At 39.4% G+C, this 13,617-nt stretch overlaps 1 protein-coding gene across 5 annotated transcripts in view; it reads right to left on the bottom strand.

Moving 5' to 3' along the window:
• Window positions 1-7,233, bottom strand: part of nav1a (neuron navigator 1a) — a 130,190-nt gene extending 122,957 nt beyond the window's left edge. For all 5 annotated transcript variants that reach the window (XM_026199298.1, XM_026199300.1, XM_026199301.1 and 2 more), the window contains exon 1: window positions 6,678-7,233. The gene's annotated coding sequence lies outside the window, so the exon portion shown is untranslated. The remainder of the gene's footprint in view (window positions 1-6,677) is intronic.
• Window positions 7,234-13,617: the final 6,384 nt, after the last annotated feature.

The raw sequence follows: 13,617 nt of genomic DNA, 5'->3' as shown, positions 1-13,617 counted from the left end.
TAGTCGGCAGCACTGGATTTCTGAGAATGCCTCAAAATAAGTGCATTTTTGGATGTGAGGGAAAGTTTACCGTGTTCAGCTTCCCCAAGAACCCAGCGTTACATGAACAGTGGATGCAGTTCTTTCCGGGGCAGCAACGGAGTGTATCAAGTGCGTTTGTGTGTTCTGGACATCTGAGTGACGGATGTTTTATAAAACAAGGCCCAAGTCGACGCTGGATTTGCACATCGTTTGCTATTAAAACCTGGAGCTGTCCCTGTGATAAAAGACACCATTCGTGTAAGTCCAATTGCATCAGATTTTTGTCTTTTGTTGGAAATCAGCAGATAAGTGAATGTATGTTAATGAAAACAACTCGAAACATCAGTATTATAGCTCCGCCCAATGCACGCCTCCAGGAGCTCGGCTCTATTTTTCTTTTATAAAAATTATAAAACTAAATAATTTTTGGATAAATGAAGGATGCAGTACTACTCTATAGGTAGGTACTCAAGATTAACATGAGATTAGATGAAACTGTGTATGTTATGTACCCTTTAAGTAGCTAAAGCTCTATTTTTGTTGTTGTTTCATTACATTTTATGCATGATGTTAGCTCATGTTTATGTTTTATTTTTATTTTATGTTTGTTGTTAGCTTGTATCCATGTTTTATTTAATTTTTGTTTCATGTATGATGGTAGCTAATATGTGACCCTGGACCACAAAACCAGTCATAAGGGTCAGTTTTGTGAAATTAAGATTTTTACATCATGTGAAAGCATTCGTTTAAAATAAGTTGTTATGATAGGACAATATTTGGCCGAGATACAACTAGTTAAAAAACAGGAATCTGAGAAAAAAAAAAAACTAAATATTGAGAAAATCGCCTTTAAAGTTGTTCAAGTTAAGTTCTTAATAATGCATATTATTAGTCAAAAATTAAGTTTAGATATATTTACGGTAGGAAATTTACAAAATATCTTCATGGAACATGATCTTTACTTTGGCATAAAACAAAAATCATTTTGACTCATGCAATGCATTTTTGGCTATTGCTACAAATATATCTGTGTCAATTTTTGTGTATTATGGTAGCTAACATGTCTGCTTTATTAATTTTTTGTTTTATTATATGTATTATGATAGCAAATGTGTATGTTTTTTGAATGATGGTGGTTAGTATATGTTTTTTTATTTATTTTTTGTTTTATTTTATGTATTATGGTAGCTAATGTTTGTTTAATTTTATTATCTTTTCCATATTTTTTTTGTTTTATCTAATATGTATGTTTTATTATTTTATGTACTATGGTAGCTACTAAGCACTGTTTTGTAGCTACTGTTTTATTTTTATTTTACTTTATTTATGATGGTGTCGGGATTATGGACCTGTTATGGTGTGTTTTTCCTCCCCATGTGACTTAGTTTTTTCCCTTGTTTGTGTTCATGTGTTTCAGGTTTGTCTTGTCAATTGTCCTCATTACCCCATTAGTATTAAGTCACAAGTTAAGTATTAAGTGTGTACTTTCTTTGTAGGATCTTACATTGTGATGTATACGTGTCTTCTCCCGTTCCTGGTTTGGATTGCCCATTGTGTCAGTTCATTCAATTTTATTCTAATCTGTCTCCGTCGTTCACTCCGACACAGTACGTGACAGAAGACCCAACCTAAAAAGAAGTTTAATTGCGTGTTCCCTTCTGTTTTTTTTCCGTGGTTTGTACAGTGTTTTTTCACCATTTTCCCCATGGATCCCTTTGACACCTTATCCCCTCCTGAATACCCCCTCCTCCTGCTGGAGCAGGAGGAAAGATCGTTCTAGGGCCATACGAGAATGTTCCTAGCCATTGATTTGCTTACCAGCTACCCGCTCTGCTCATTCTATGACGGAAAGCCTGAACCCTGCATGCAGAGTGCCATCGTCCGAAGATGGCCCTCGAGCGGATTTCACCTTTATGAAATAGATACTGGCGAGTAATGGATCTCTGTTCACTGTCTGTCCCAATGATGTTCTCACCAGTTCCACTCCTGACACAGAGCCCAGCCTACCATCACCCTGCTGTGCGGAGCTTAAGCCAGAGCCCACCAATAACAGAATGACCACCGTGACCAATGAGACATCGCCAAAAGGAACGACAGAGCTTAGGATCACCACAGTGCTGGAGCAAGAGTTGCTGATTATGTCAGTCCACGTACGAGAGCCGGCTATAAGTCTTGCCACAAGGGAGAATGCAGAGAACAGCGACAGCACAGAGAGGAGCTCCATCCCCTGCACCATGGCTGAGAGTGTACCTAATGTGGATCTGTGACTGCTGGACTTTAGATGTATTTGCTGACCTGCCCCCTCTCCTCCCTCCTTCATCAGAGCTCTCTGTCAGTCCTGCCTCCACATCTACCCCAGAGAAGCTGTTATTCCCATGTCTCGCCTGCCGGCCGATTCACTCCCGAGCCCTATGATCATAGTAGCTATCTCCTTCAACTCAGCCCAAAAGAGGAAAATGGAGAGAATAAGACTGTTGGCTCTAGCCCCTGACCAGAGTCGAGAGTTGGCTCTAGCCCTTGACCAGAGTCAAGAGTTGGCTATAGCCCCTGACCAGAGTCGAGAGATGGCTCTAGCCCCTGACCAGAGTCGAGAGTTGGCTCTAGCCCCTGACCAGAGTCGAGAGTTGGCTATAGCCCCTGACCAGAGTCGAGAGATGGCTATAGCCCCTGACCAAAGTCGAGAGTTGGCTATAGCCCCTGACCAGAGTCGAGAGATGGCTATAGCCCCTGACCAGAGTCGAGAGTTGGCTATAGCCCCTGACCAGAGTCGAGAGATGGCTATAGCCCCTGACCAGAGTCGAGAGATGACTATAGCCCCTGACCAGAGTCGAGAGATGGCTATAGCCCCTGACCAGAGTCGAGAGTTGGCTCTAGCCCCTGACCAGAGTCGAGAGTTGGCTCTAGCCCCTGACCAGAGTCGAGAGTTGGCTCTAGCCCCAGACCAGAGTCGAGAGTAGGCTCTAGCCTCTGACCAGAGTCGAGAGTTGGCTCTAGCCCCTGACCAGACTCGAGAGTTGGCTCTAACCCCTGACCAGAGTCAAGAGTTGGCTCTAGCCCCTGACCAGAGTTGAGAGATGGCTATAGCCCCTGACCAGAGTCGAGAGATGGCTATAGCCCCTGACCAGAGTCGAGAGTTGGCTATAGCCCCTAACCAGAGTTGAGAGATGGCTATAGCCCCTGACCATAGTCGAGAGATGGCTATAGCCCCTGACCAGAGTCGAGAGTTGGCTATAGCCCCTAACCAGAGTCGAGAGATGGCTATAGCCCCTGACCAGAGTCGAGAGATGGCTATAGCCCCTGACCAGAGTCGAGAGATCGCTATAGCCCCTGACCAGAGTCGAGAGAGGGCTATAGCCCCTGACCAGAGACGAGAGTTGGCTCTAGCCCCTGACCAGAGTCGAGAGTTGGCTCTAGCCCCTTACCAGAGTCGAGAGTTGGCTCTAGCCCCAGACCAGAGTCGAGAGTAGGCTCTAGCCTCTGACCAGAGTCGAGAGTTGGCTCTAGCCCCTGACCAGACTCGAGAGTTGGCTCTAACCCCTGACCAGAGTCAAGAGTTGGCTCTAGCCCCTGACCAGAGTCGAGAGTTGGCTATAGCCCCTGACCAGAGTCGAGAGATGGCTATAGCCCCTGACCAGAGTCGAAAGATGGCTATAGCCCCTGACCAGAGTTGAGAGATGGCTATAGCCCCTGACCAGAGTCGAGAGATGGCTATAGCCCCTGACCAGAGTCGAGAGTTGGCTATAGCCCCTAACCAGAGTTGAGAGATGGCTATAGCCCCTGACCAGAGTCGAGAGATGGCTATAGCCCCTGACCAGAGTTGAGAGATGGCTCTATGTCAAGCTTCTCCTTCCCTTCGGCTCCTCCTCGGTCTTCTGTCGCTCTGGCTCCACCACAGCCTTCAGGATCCCTGCCTCTGCCTCGGTCGCCTGAGCCATCTGCTCTGCCTTGGTCCTCTGGATCCTCCCCATCACCCTGGCTCACTGGCTCTCCATGGTTGGCCCCCTGGAGTTGTCAGCCCTTCCTCCACCATGGCTCCTCTCTCCGTCGGCTCCACTGTGGGTCACAGTTATGGCTGCGACCTGGGTCCTGCTTGGCTCCTCCTGCTCCAAGCCCTTTGTGTCTCCTCTTTGGATCCTTCCTCCATTGTCTCCACCTAGAACTCAGCCTGCTGGCCCCCTCCTGGGTGCCTGTAAGCAGTATGTCAGGATTATGGACCTGTTTTGGTGTTTTCTCTCCCCATGTGCTCCGTGACTCAGTTTCTTCCTTGTTTGATTGTGTTCATTTGATTCAGGTGTGTCTTGTAAATTGTTTCCATTACCGCATGTATTTAAGTGTCTGTACGTTCTGTCTTTGTTGGGTCTTTTATTTTGATGTATGTGTAAAAGAGTTGGATCTCTATTGCCTAAACGAGTTGTCAGAAATTTGAATCTTATTTTGTAACAGCTCTACGTCACGAAGTAACACATTTGCATAATGTACGCCCACGTTTTACGTCACTAGCTTGTCTGCCCACAAATACAGTAAAATCTCTGTGTGGTTAACATCATGTCGAGAAGACGGCTCTGGCAGCTCTGGACCAATCCCAAATGGACTGCATCATCTGACCAATCACAGCTATGAGGGTATCACGGAAAAAAGAGGGGTTTAGAGAGACTGGTTCCTTGAACTACTTCGCACGAGTCATTTATTAATTATTTAGATATGAGGTGAAATTAAATCAATTTTCTTTTTTTTTCTTGCATGCCTGTAAACTTGTTTTAGGAGACTCATAAAACAATATTAGTAACATGGTAAAAATAGAATAATAAGGGCACTTTATATTTCCATTCTTAAGTCACTCAAATAAGAAATGTTAATTTAAAAATTAACATATTCTAAAACAAATTAGCTGCTCATTAGTCAGCTGTCACGTTCTTTTTTTTTTAATTGTGTCTAAACATTTTCTAACTGTTCCTCCAATTTCCTTAAAACCACATATTATTTGACCAGTTAGATAAAGTATGAGTAACACAGCAGACAATGAGTGGGTTAATCACAAACCACGGTGTTTTCACTTGTTGAGTGACAGTGTGACTCATGAAGGCAAACACAATGGTCACTCGGTCAGAGGTCCTTTTCCTTTAAACTCAATTAACTTCAGTTCAGCACATTTGAAGAGACTCAGAATGAGCTCTGACCGCCTCCACTGCTCACCATTGTGGGTAGTTGTGTGTAATGATAAAAGGTTAAAAAGGGTTAAAAAGTCTTTCCCGCATGTCCTCATCAGCTTGTCCGAAGCTCTTCTGCCACATCAGAGCAGCATCTGACCCTGTCATTCACCAGTTAACCTCACTCCATTTTTGACGTCGCCACAATAATACAAACAGCATGTGTGACAGCATTTTAATTTAAAATGGATGGATACAAATATTTATACTTCAAACAATCAATGGCTCATAACAAACAGATGTCACTGTACATCATCTCACTGTCAGGATATTAGTCTGTAATTGGAAATGTTTGTACTCAATCTGTCGCTTTTCCCTTCTGTGAAATATCTGAACTTTTAATCGAATCATCATATAATACTTGAATAATATAATATAATATAATATAATATAATATAATATAATATAATATAATATAATATAATATAATATAATATAATATAATTAGTTCATTTTGTTAATAAATAGTGCTTAATAATGTAGATTTTTTTATAACAGGCTGAATAACCAGTTATTGCCATATTTTCCCATTTTAGTTATTAGTATAAATCACTGTTGGTCTCATATAATATAATATAATATAATATAATATAATATAATATAATATAATATAATATAATATAATATAATATAATATAATATAATATCTTGAGTTTAAAGACTGTGTCCAATCAAAATCTACAGTGTTTGGGCAAAAATGTATCTGTCACGTGGCAGAAATTACTACCTGTCAAAGTAGCCAAATGTCAACCTGTTTGAACAGGTAGCTTGACATGCCCTCATCCTCAAAAAAGCTGAAGGCAAAAGAAAATACGACCCACAGATCACATTAACACTTTTAGATGTGGATAAACATGGTTTGTGACAGCCATACTATGGATTATTTGGTTGCTGTGACCATGAAACCATTCAAATTCAAAAAGACATTTATAAACCAAACCCTCAAACTATAAAGACAAGCCTGTTGAATTATTCAAAAGAAATTATCAGAATCTGAACCCATCAAACACCCAAATTAAGCTTCAAGTTAGTGTGCTCTAAACTACAAAGTCATTCACTCATCACATCGCAAAGCGCAAAAGCCACATTAAAGTGTAGAATCACTCAGATTCTGATGTAATTTTTTGATAAGTAACTTAAGTAGTTTAGCAGTCCTGAAGGAAAAAAAAACACTTGTAAAGCACTATAATAACTGTGGATATTATGCCACAGTCAAGTAAGAGTACAGATGCTGCTAAACAATTCCAGCACTATCACAGACCCATCAGGAATCAATGCAATGAAAAACCACACTATCACATGATGTGAATTTTTTAAACATTCACTCTTTCCTAAGAGAGTGCCCTTCCTTAAGTAACTGTCATCATCTTCCCACAACACAGTAGCAATCAATCTCACACATTCACTTACTAAAATTACCGTAAATTACATGTCAGTGTAGCCTCTTACCTTACAGCTTTACTGTAGTGTGTTTCTTCGTAATGTCGTTGAGAAGCGCGGGCTACGGATCCGCGTGTGATCCTTAGAAACAATAGGATGTGTTTTTTCCTGGATTACGCTTGCATCCTTGGCGTGCTCTCCCAATGAAACACAAAGTCCACTTAGAGGAAACAGGAAGTTTTCTCGCAAGGCAGCAAAGCCCTCGGCCAATCAGCGGATCCCAGTCCTGTTAATGCGAGGAAGTCTTACTCATTCACAAAAGTTATTGAAAGCTGACCTAACTCCCCTGACATATGACACACAATGACAATGTCAAAAAGGGTTCAAAAACCCAGTAGCATCCAGTTAAACCAAACTTAACTGAAGCAGAATGAAAGCTGAATGAAACACACTCTCTGCGGTCCTCAAACTCACTGTCCTATCACACATACCGGGTCACTAACAAGTGCCTCACTGACTCATCCATAGCCCTGACTCAGAATGACACACTCATTACTAAAACACTGCTGACTGATGAAAAACTACATCTACTTCTGGCACATGGCGCTTCCTGTTTGGAATCCAAGCATCTCTGCTGCTTCTCTGCTACAGAGACTCAGAGGCTCAGCCTGAGGGCTGTATCTTGCCATCTCTCTCTCTCTCTCTCGATCACGTCACACCCCTCCTGCCGCAGTCCGCCTGCAGTCCGGATCCTCCCCCTCTTCCTTATCGCTCCCTCTTTTGCTTTCTCTCTCCTCTCTCTATCTGCCAGTTAATGGACCCGTTGGCTGGGTTCCTGCTCGGCGTGAAATATTAGCTCTTTCCTACAGCAGTAGCTACCTGGGCCATTAAGAGGATGAAGCTAACGGACATGAAGAACAAATTCGGGATGTGGTTGAAAGACTGATAAAGACTCCTGATGCTGCAGATACGAATGTGTGTGTGGGGGGCTATAAAAGCAGTGGCAGAATGGTCAGGTTGTAAATAATCCAGGCTTAATCTATCTGTGGGTTTTGAGGTTTAACACTACTGTTTGTTTTTGACATCGCTTTTATATTATAAATATAGCTGTGAACACTTTCTGAGTAGCTGACATTAAATATTTTTGGGAAACTGGCATGCTATAGACCTTAGTCAGGGTGGTGTCATATTTAATTTTTGGGAAAAATAAATAAATAACAAGGCTGTGGGGGACAGACGTGTTTAATGGACTGTACTGTTGTTTAAAAACAAGCCAGTCATTCAACTGAAAGAATATTCTTACAATTAACTTCTAGCAGACAAAAACTCCCGAAAACAGTATTGAATATTGTGAGTTGTGGAATGTTATCTAGGACCTTCATACAGTCCCTCACAGCATAAATCTGCATAGAACTGATAACATGTAAACTTGTACAGTACCTTGAAATCATAAATGTAAAATGTAATTTAAAAAGGCACACACAGAAATTGTCACTGTCACTATAAATGCTTAAGTTTTTTAGAATTTAGAATGATTTTTTTATTGCTATAATTATCACTAGAGTGAACGGGCATTAAGGGGGCTTCACGCAGAACTTGTTTCTCCATTCCGCTGACTAACTTTTCCGTTGTTTTTCTATGTAAACTCATCTGTGACTGTTGAGATTGCATCTTTTGTAGTGGCTCGCATGAGGCATAAAATGTAAAAAAGCAGTGCTTAAGATAAAAGTAGTTCAACTAGAACTAGAACAAGTCTAGTCGACTTGTAATAATTGATTTTAAGCATTAGTTGACTAATCGCACTCTTAAATTAATTGAATTAAATGAATTAAACCATTTAATTCATAATACACAGCCTAATAAGTGCTCAAGTGCACGCATAAAGCTTGCCACAGCACAAATAAGAAATGAATATGAATGTGTCAGGGAAAAACATTAAGGAGGCTGCATTAACATTTTAATAATTTATTTGTAAACTAGTGTTTTCTTTGTTTCCGGCTTAAGAGATGAAGTCAGCAACACTGACTCATCCTCTATAGATACATTTTCTGAGACGGCAGAAAGCGCATCCTGTTTGCTTTCATTATTTTAGCAAATGCGTAATGTTTTGTTGTTATTGTGAGTGCACGCAAATAAACGTTGAGTCTTTACATATTTAAAAGATGTATTATTCTTATCTGTACTTAATACAATTCTGGTCGAGCAAGCTTCTTCTCATCGACTAATGGTTAGTCGACTTCTAGGGGTCAGCTCTACTACACAGTATTATATTTTGAATCCTTTAAGATAATGCATTGACATATTTGTAATATGTCTTTAACTTGATTAATGTTACTAAATTAATGCTTTAAGTAAATAAGAAATTAATAACAAGCAATGTTTTTCGAAGGCTTGAGGTATAAATGATTTAATTAATTACGTTTGTCATCTAGCCTACATTTTATGGTCTTTGCACATGGCCATGAACAGTATTGTAATTGTTAGCATAGCACAGAAAACATATTAAGCTGTAGCTCTCAGAATCAAAATCCTCCTACAATCTGCAGGATTTAATAAATAACATCTTCATCTTGTGAGTACACTAAGCAACATTTTGACTCTTGGCTTTGACACTGATCTAACAAATAGGGAAGAATTAGCCTCCAGGGTGCGGAGCGTACAACCAACAGCTTCTACATACTTATAATATCCACTTCAGTCACTGTAATTCTGCATCAGAATCAAGTAAAAGGTGCTAAAATAAGAGCAGCCTTTTTTAAGTGGGGAATAACAGTAATTTAGGCCTGTTTGATAGCAACTGAGTGTAAAATCCAGGCAGTGCTAACTAGCTGTTAGCGACAGAGGGGTGTTTTAATGAGGACCGTAGGAGGGCTTTGTAGAGACACAGCTGTGCTTGTAAATAGGCATCTTCTTCATTTCATTGAGATATGTGCTGAATAGGGTGCAGGAAACACTAATTAAAGCAGTGGGTGATGAAGGTTTACAGAGAAATGGCCCGTCATTTCTAGCTGTAAGATTTGGATACTTTATAAACATGCTAACTTTCAGGCTAAAGGTTAGAAACATACAAAATCAAACAGTGCTTAATAACAATGTGGGAATTGACCTGCTTAGATTACAAAGGTTAGCAGAGCGTATAAAAAAATAAAAAGTGAAATGTGCAGCAAAAATAAATTCTGCTCACAATGGATATGGAACACTTTTATGACATTGTTATGCTATTTTTGTCCATATCAGGTTCATTGAAAAAAAACAAAAATAATTTTTTGTAAAATCCTATTAAGTTGTTTCTTGCATGTTTTGCAGCACTGTCAATGTGATACATCCAGTGAGTGGCACTAAAAGTGCATTTGATTTTGTCCAAAGCAGATGAATGTGAATCTGGCAACGTTTGTTGAACGTTCTGCAGTGCTTCAAGGGTGCTTCTCAATATCCCTCCTCGTCTCCTCGCTCCACCTTTCTCCATCCTATGACCCGGAAACCGATCGAGCACAGCCATTTTGAAGGACATCTCAATTCTCTAATTGCACCACGAGGAGGCGAAGATCGAGGAGGGAGGAGCGATGAGCGAGGATAAACAGGTGTATCCTATGCGGAAGACATTTATTGACTTAACTTGACACAAGTATAAATTCTCCTCCCCCTTCACATATGGTGTAATAAATTTTATTTATATTTTACCTTTTTACTTAAAAAAAAAGGGCATCAGGGCATCTTGCTTTATTAATATTTATTATGAATGTCTTAATTACCAAACTTTAACAACATAAGGGCAGATCCCTTTAATCACAGCTGAAGACACTTTGAAGTTACTCTGAAGGGAGCGAGGATAAATAATTTCACTTGATTGAAGTCCTCCATCCTCACGTCTTTTCCTTGCGTCCTTCCCTCGCATCCTGAAGAGGTGGAGCTAAGACATGAGGAAAGGAGGCGAGGAAAGGAAACGAGGATGCACAAAGAATTGAGAAGCACCCCAAATCTTTATTGTCAAAGTCCCTTTAAGGCAAGTAATGTCACTCGACGGCCATCTTTGAAACACCTCTCGAGCATGCAAGAGCATCTCTTTGAAAGGGGAATCATCTAATTCTCCAAAACTGTTCGCAAAGCTTCCAATTCAATTTCATAATTGAAATCACCAATGAAATCTGACAACAACTATCTAATAAATGTTGTTTATTTTACTCAAATAGCATGAAAAAAATCGTATCCCTCATGTAAGTCCAGCCAGTGTGCATGTAGTCCTAGCCGCACGTTTCGAGCCCCTTTCACAGCGACTTTTGACAAAACTATTAGCATTCAGAACTATACTGTACAAGTGACAAGTCTTGGGTATTCAATAGCCTTTGTGTTTCAAAATAAAAAACAAATTACACTTAACCCTAGCATTTAACCTAACCAAAATTGTTAACAAATGCAAATCTGATATATAAATGCATCTGCTGACGCCATCGTGCCATTTTATCTTGTTTACACATCTTTGGGCTCTTTTATCATGACTTGTGTTTTAAAGGAATCATTCCAGACCACTTCATTTTACAAGGGCAATGCTGTACCAGGTGTGCTGCCAACCAAGTTTACTGCTCAGAAAAGCCACAAAGATGGAGCTGGTTATGTGATGCAAACAACAAAAAGTATGTTTACAAATCATGCACTTTGATAAAAGTGTGCAAAAGCTGTGTAAGGAATTGGATTAAAATAAATATTTATCAACTGATAATCTGTGAACAGGATTAAAGGTTGTATTTTACTGTGACTACTGTTCATTTCAGCTTGAAACTGCAGTGTATTTGATGAACTTAAATGTTTTTGGAGTATGCAAAAATGTATGTAGAATGTAAATGTATGCAAATTTTTCCCAATGAGCCTTAACAGAAAATAACATATTTCGGGTTTAACATACAGTAAGGAAGAAAAACATGGGGGTTTCAAAAAATATATAGGTTATTAAAATATTTTGGGTAAGCTATTTATTTAAAGAAACTCCGAAACAGTATCCCATGCAGTCATGTCATAAAAACCATATGATGCATGGCAACATGACGCTATCTGTGGCTATCAATCAATTATATTCTAAAAAATATTGTGTTGATTATTATTAATCCCTGAACACAGTTTTAATAATGTTTTATTAATGTATTATTATTTCTCAAGAGAGAGAGAGAGAGAGAGAGAGAGAGAGAGAGAGAGAGAGAGATAAAAGCACAATCAAGTGACAACTGGCCAAGATTCATTTTAGTAACTCATAAACACATCACATATCTATTTAGTCGTGCATGAACACCTACAGGAAAATAGCTGCACAATTGTAGATTCTGATTTCTTCATTGTTGGAGAGGGTGATTCACTTGTCAATGTTGAGTCAGACAGACATGAGTATTATTATTATGCAGCACAACATCAATCTATAAATAAGTGAGATACTGACGGATTCCTTTGTTTTGAACAGATTGTGAAGGTCACTGACTGAATCCTTAGGGATCTAACAATAGACGCTGCGCTCACTCTCGGATCATTTTACGGGCAATATCACCAGAGACCAATTTATCCCAGAAAGTGCTTGGGTGACTCAGCAGCTGAGTAACTGATCCTAATAAAATGGATCAAATTGACCGAATGTTTGAGGATGACCAAACTGTTTGGTCATCAGAATATAAAATGCATCAACAGACAATATGATGCTTTGGATACACAACATGGGAGCTGCCACCGCATGCTGTACATCTATCTAAACAAACAAACAAACAAAAAAACATATACAGATACACACTTGTAGTCTGCATGGGGCAAAGAAAAGCAAGTAAACAACATCTATCCAGCAGGCAGCTGTCTGACTGTAATTTATGGTGCCATTCCTGGAAGTCAGAGAGAGAATGGCTTGTGCAAAAAAAAAAAAAAAACGGGACAGCTAACATACATAAGATATATAGAGAAATGTAATATGATATGCTCAAACAGCATTTAAACAGAGAAGAAACGATGAAATAACACAATAAAGACCTTTGTTTTGGTCTCTATGTTGCCCCCTACAGGACAATAGTGGAATCGTACACCCTGAGATGATTTTAAAATGAGATCAGATAAAGAAAATGAAGAATTTAAGAAATATCTTTTCAAATTAATAAAACAAATATGCTGAACTTGTGAAGCGTCAGAAGAACATCAAACTAAAATGCCATCTGCCCCCCAAAAAAATATTTTGTTCAATGAACATAAATACATATTTCTAAGCAATTACTTTAGGGTTGTAAACAAGACTAAACGTTTAGAATTTCATTCTGCTTTTGTGTCAGACAACTAGCTAGCAATAGTGGAAACTGACATGCTAAATATAATTTAATTTGGAGAGGATGAGCAAGAAAGAAAACACAAAAAAAAATTACATTTAATTTTAACTTATGTGTTACTCAAATAATGTGTCATGTAGCAAACAAAAGTATTAAATGATCTTCCATTTTTCAAATGTGAGTGGACTGAACAAAATTACATTGATTTGTTGCTTTAGCTCATTGCAATGAAGTAAACTTAAACAAGTGGCAAAACTCTCTTAGTGTGTTAAAGTTAAAAGTTTTGGCCTGCTGTCATTAGCAACAATATGATTTTTAACAGCAGAAAAGAAACAATAACTTCTTCAGTTTATATAACTGTGTATGTAATATGTTAATATGTTATGCTTTGGGAATCTTGTCAAGCAGCGAAAACTACAAATGGCTCTCTAATCTTGTAAACATTTTGCACAAGTTTTCAGAAAAGACACGCTTCATCTTCAATTTCAAAAGAGGCGATAAATTAAAGGGTCACAAAGCTGATCCAAAGCAATGGCAGTGACTAATCATCTCACCACATGGCATGAAGCTCTTACAAATCTGGCACCACCCGGCACGATGTGGCATCAGTGTTGAATCCATAATGAATGTCATACAACGAATACGTCACGGCGCACAGCAAGAGAACACAAGATGAATGATGAAAATCAGCACTCACACTCATTTAAAATGGCAAACTGACAGCA

The sequence above is a fragment of the Carassius auratus genome, chromosome 23 (genome assembly GCF_003368295.1).
Source record: "Carassius auratus strain Wakin chromosome 23, ASM336829v1, whole genome shotgun sequence".
Lineage (NCBI taxonomy): Eukaryota > Metazoa > Chordata > Actinopteri > Cypriniformes > Cyprinidae > Carassius > Carassius auratus.
Note: the sequence above shows the minus strand (reverse complement) of the source record. Positions and strands in the feature narration are given on the sequence as shown.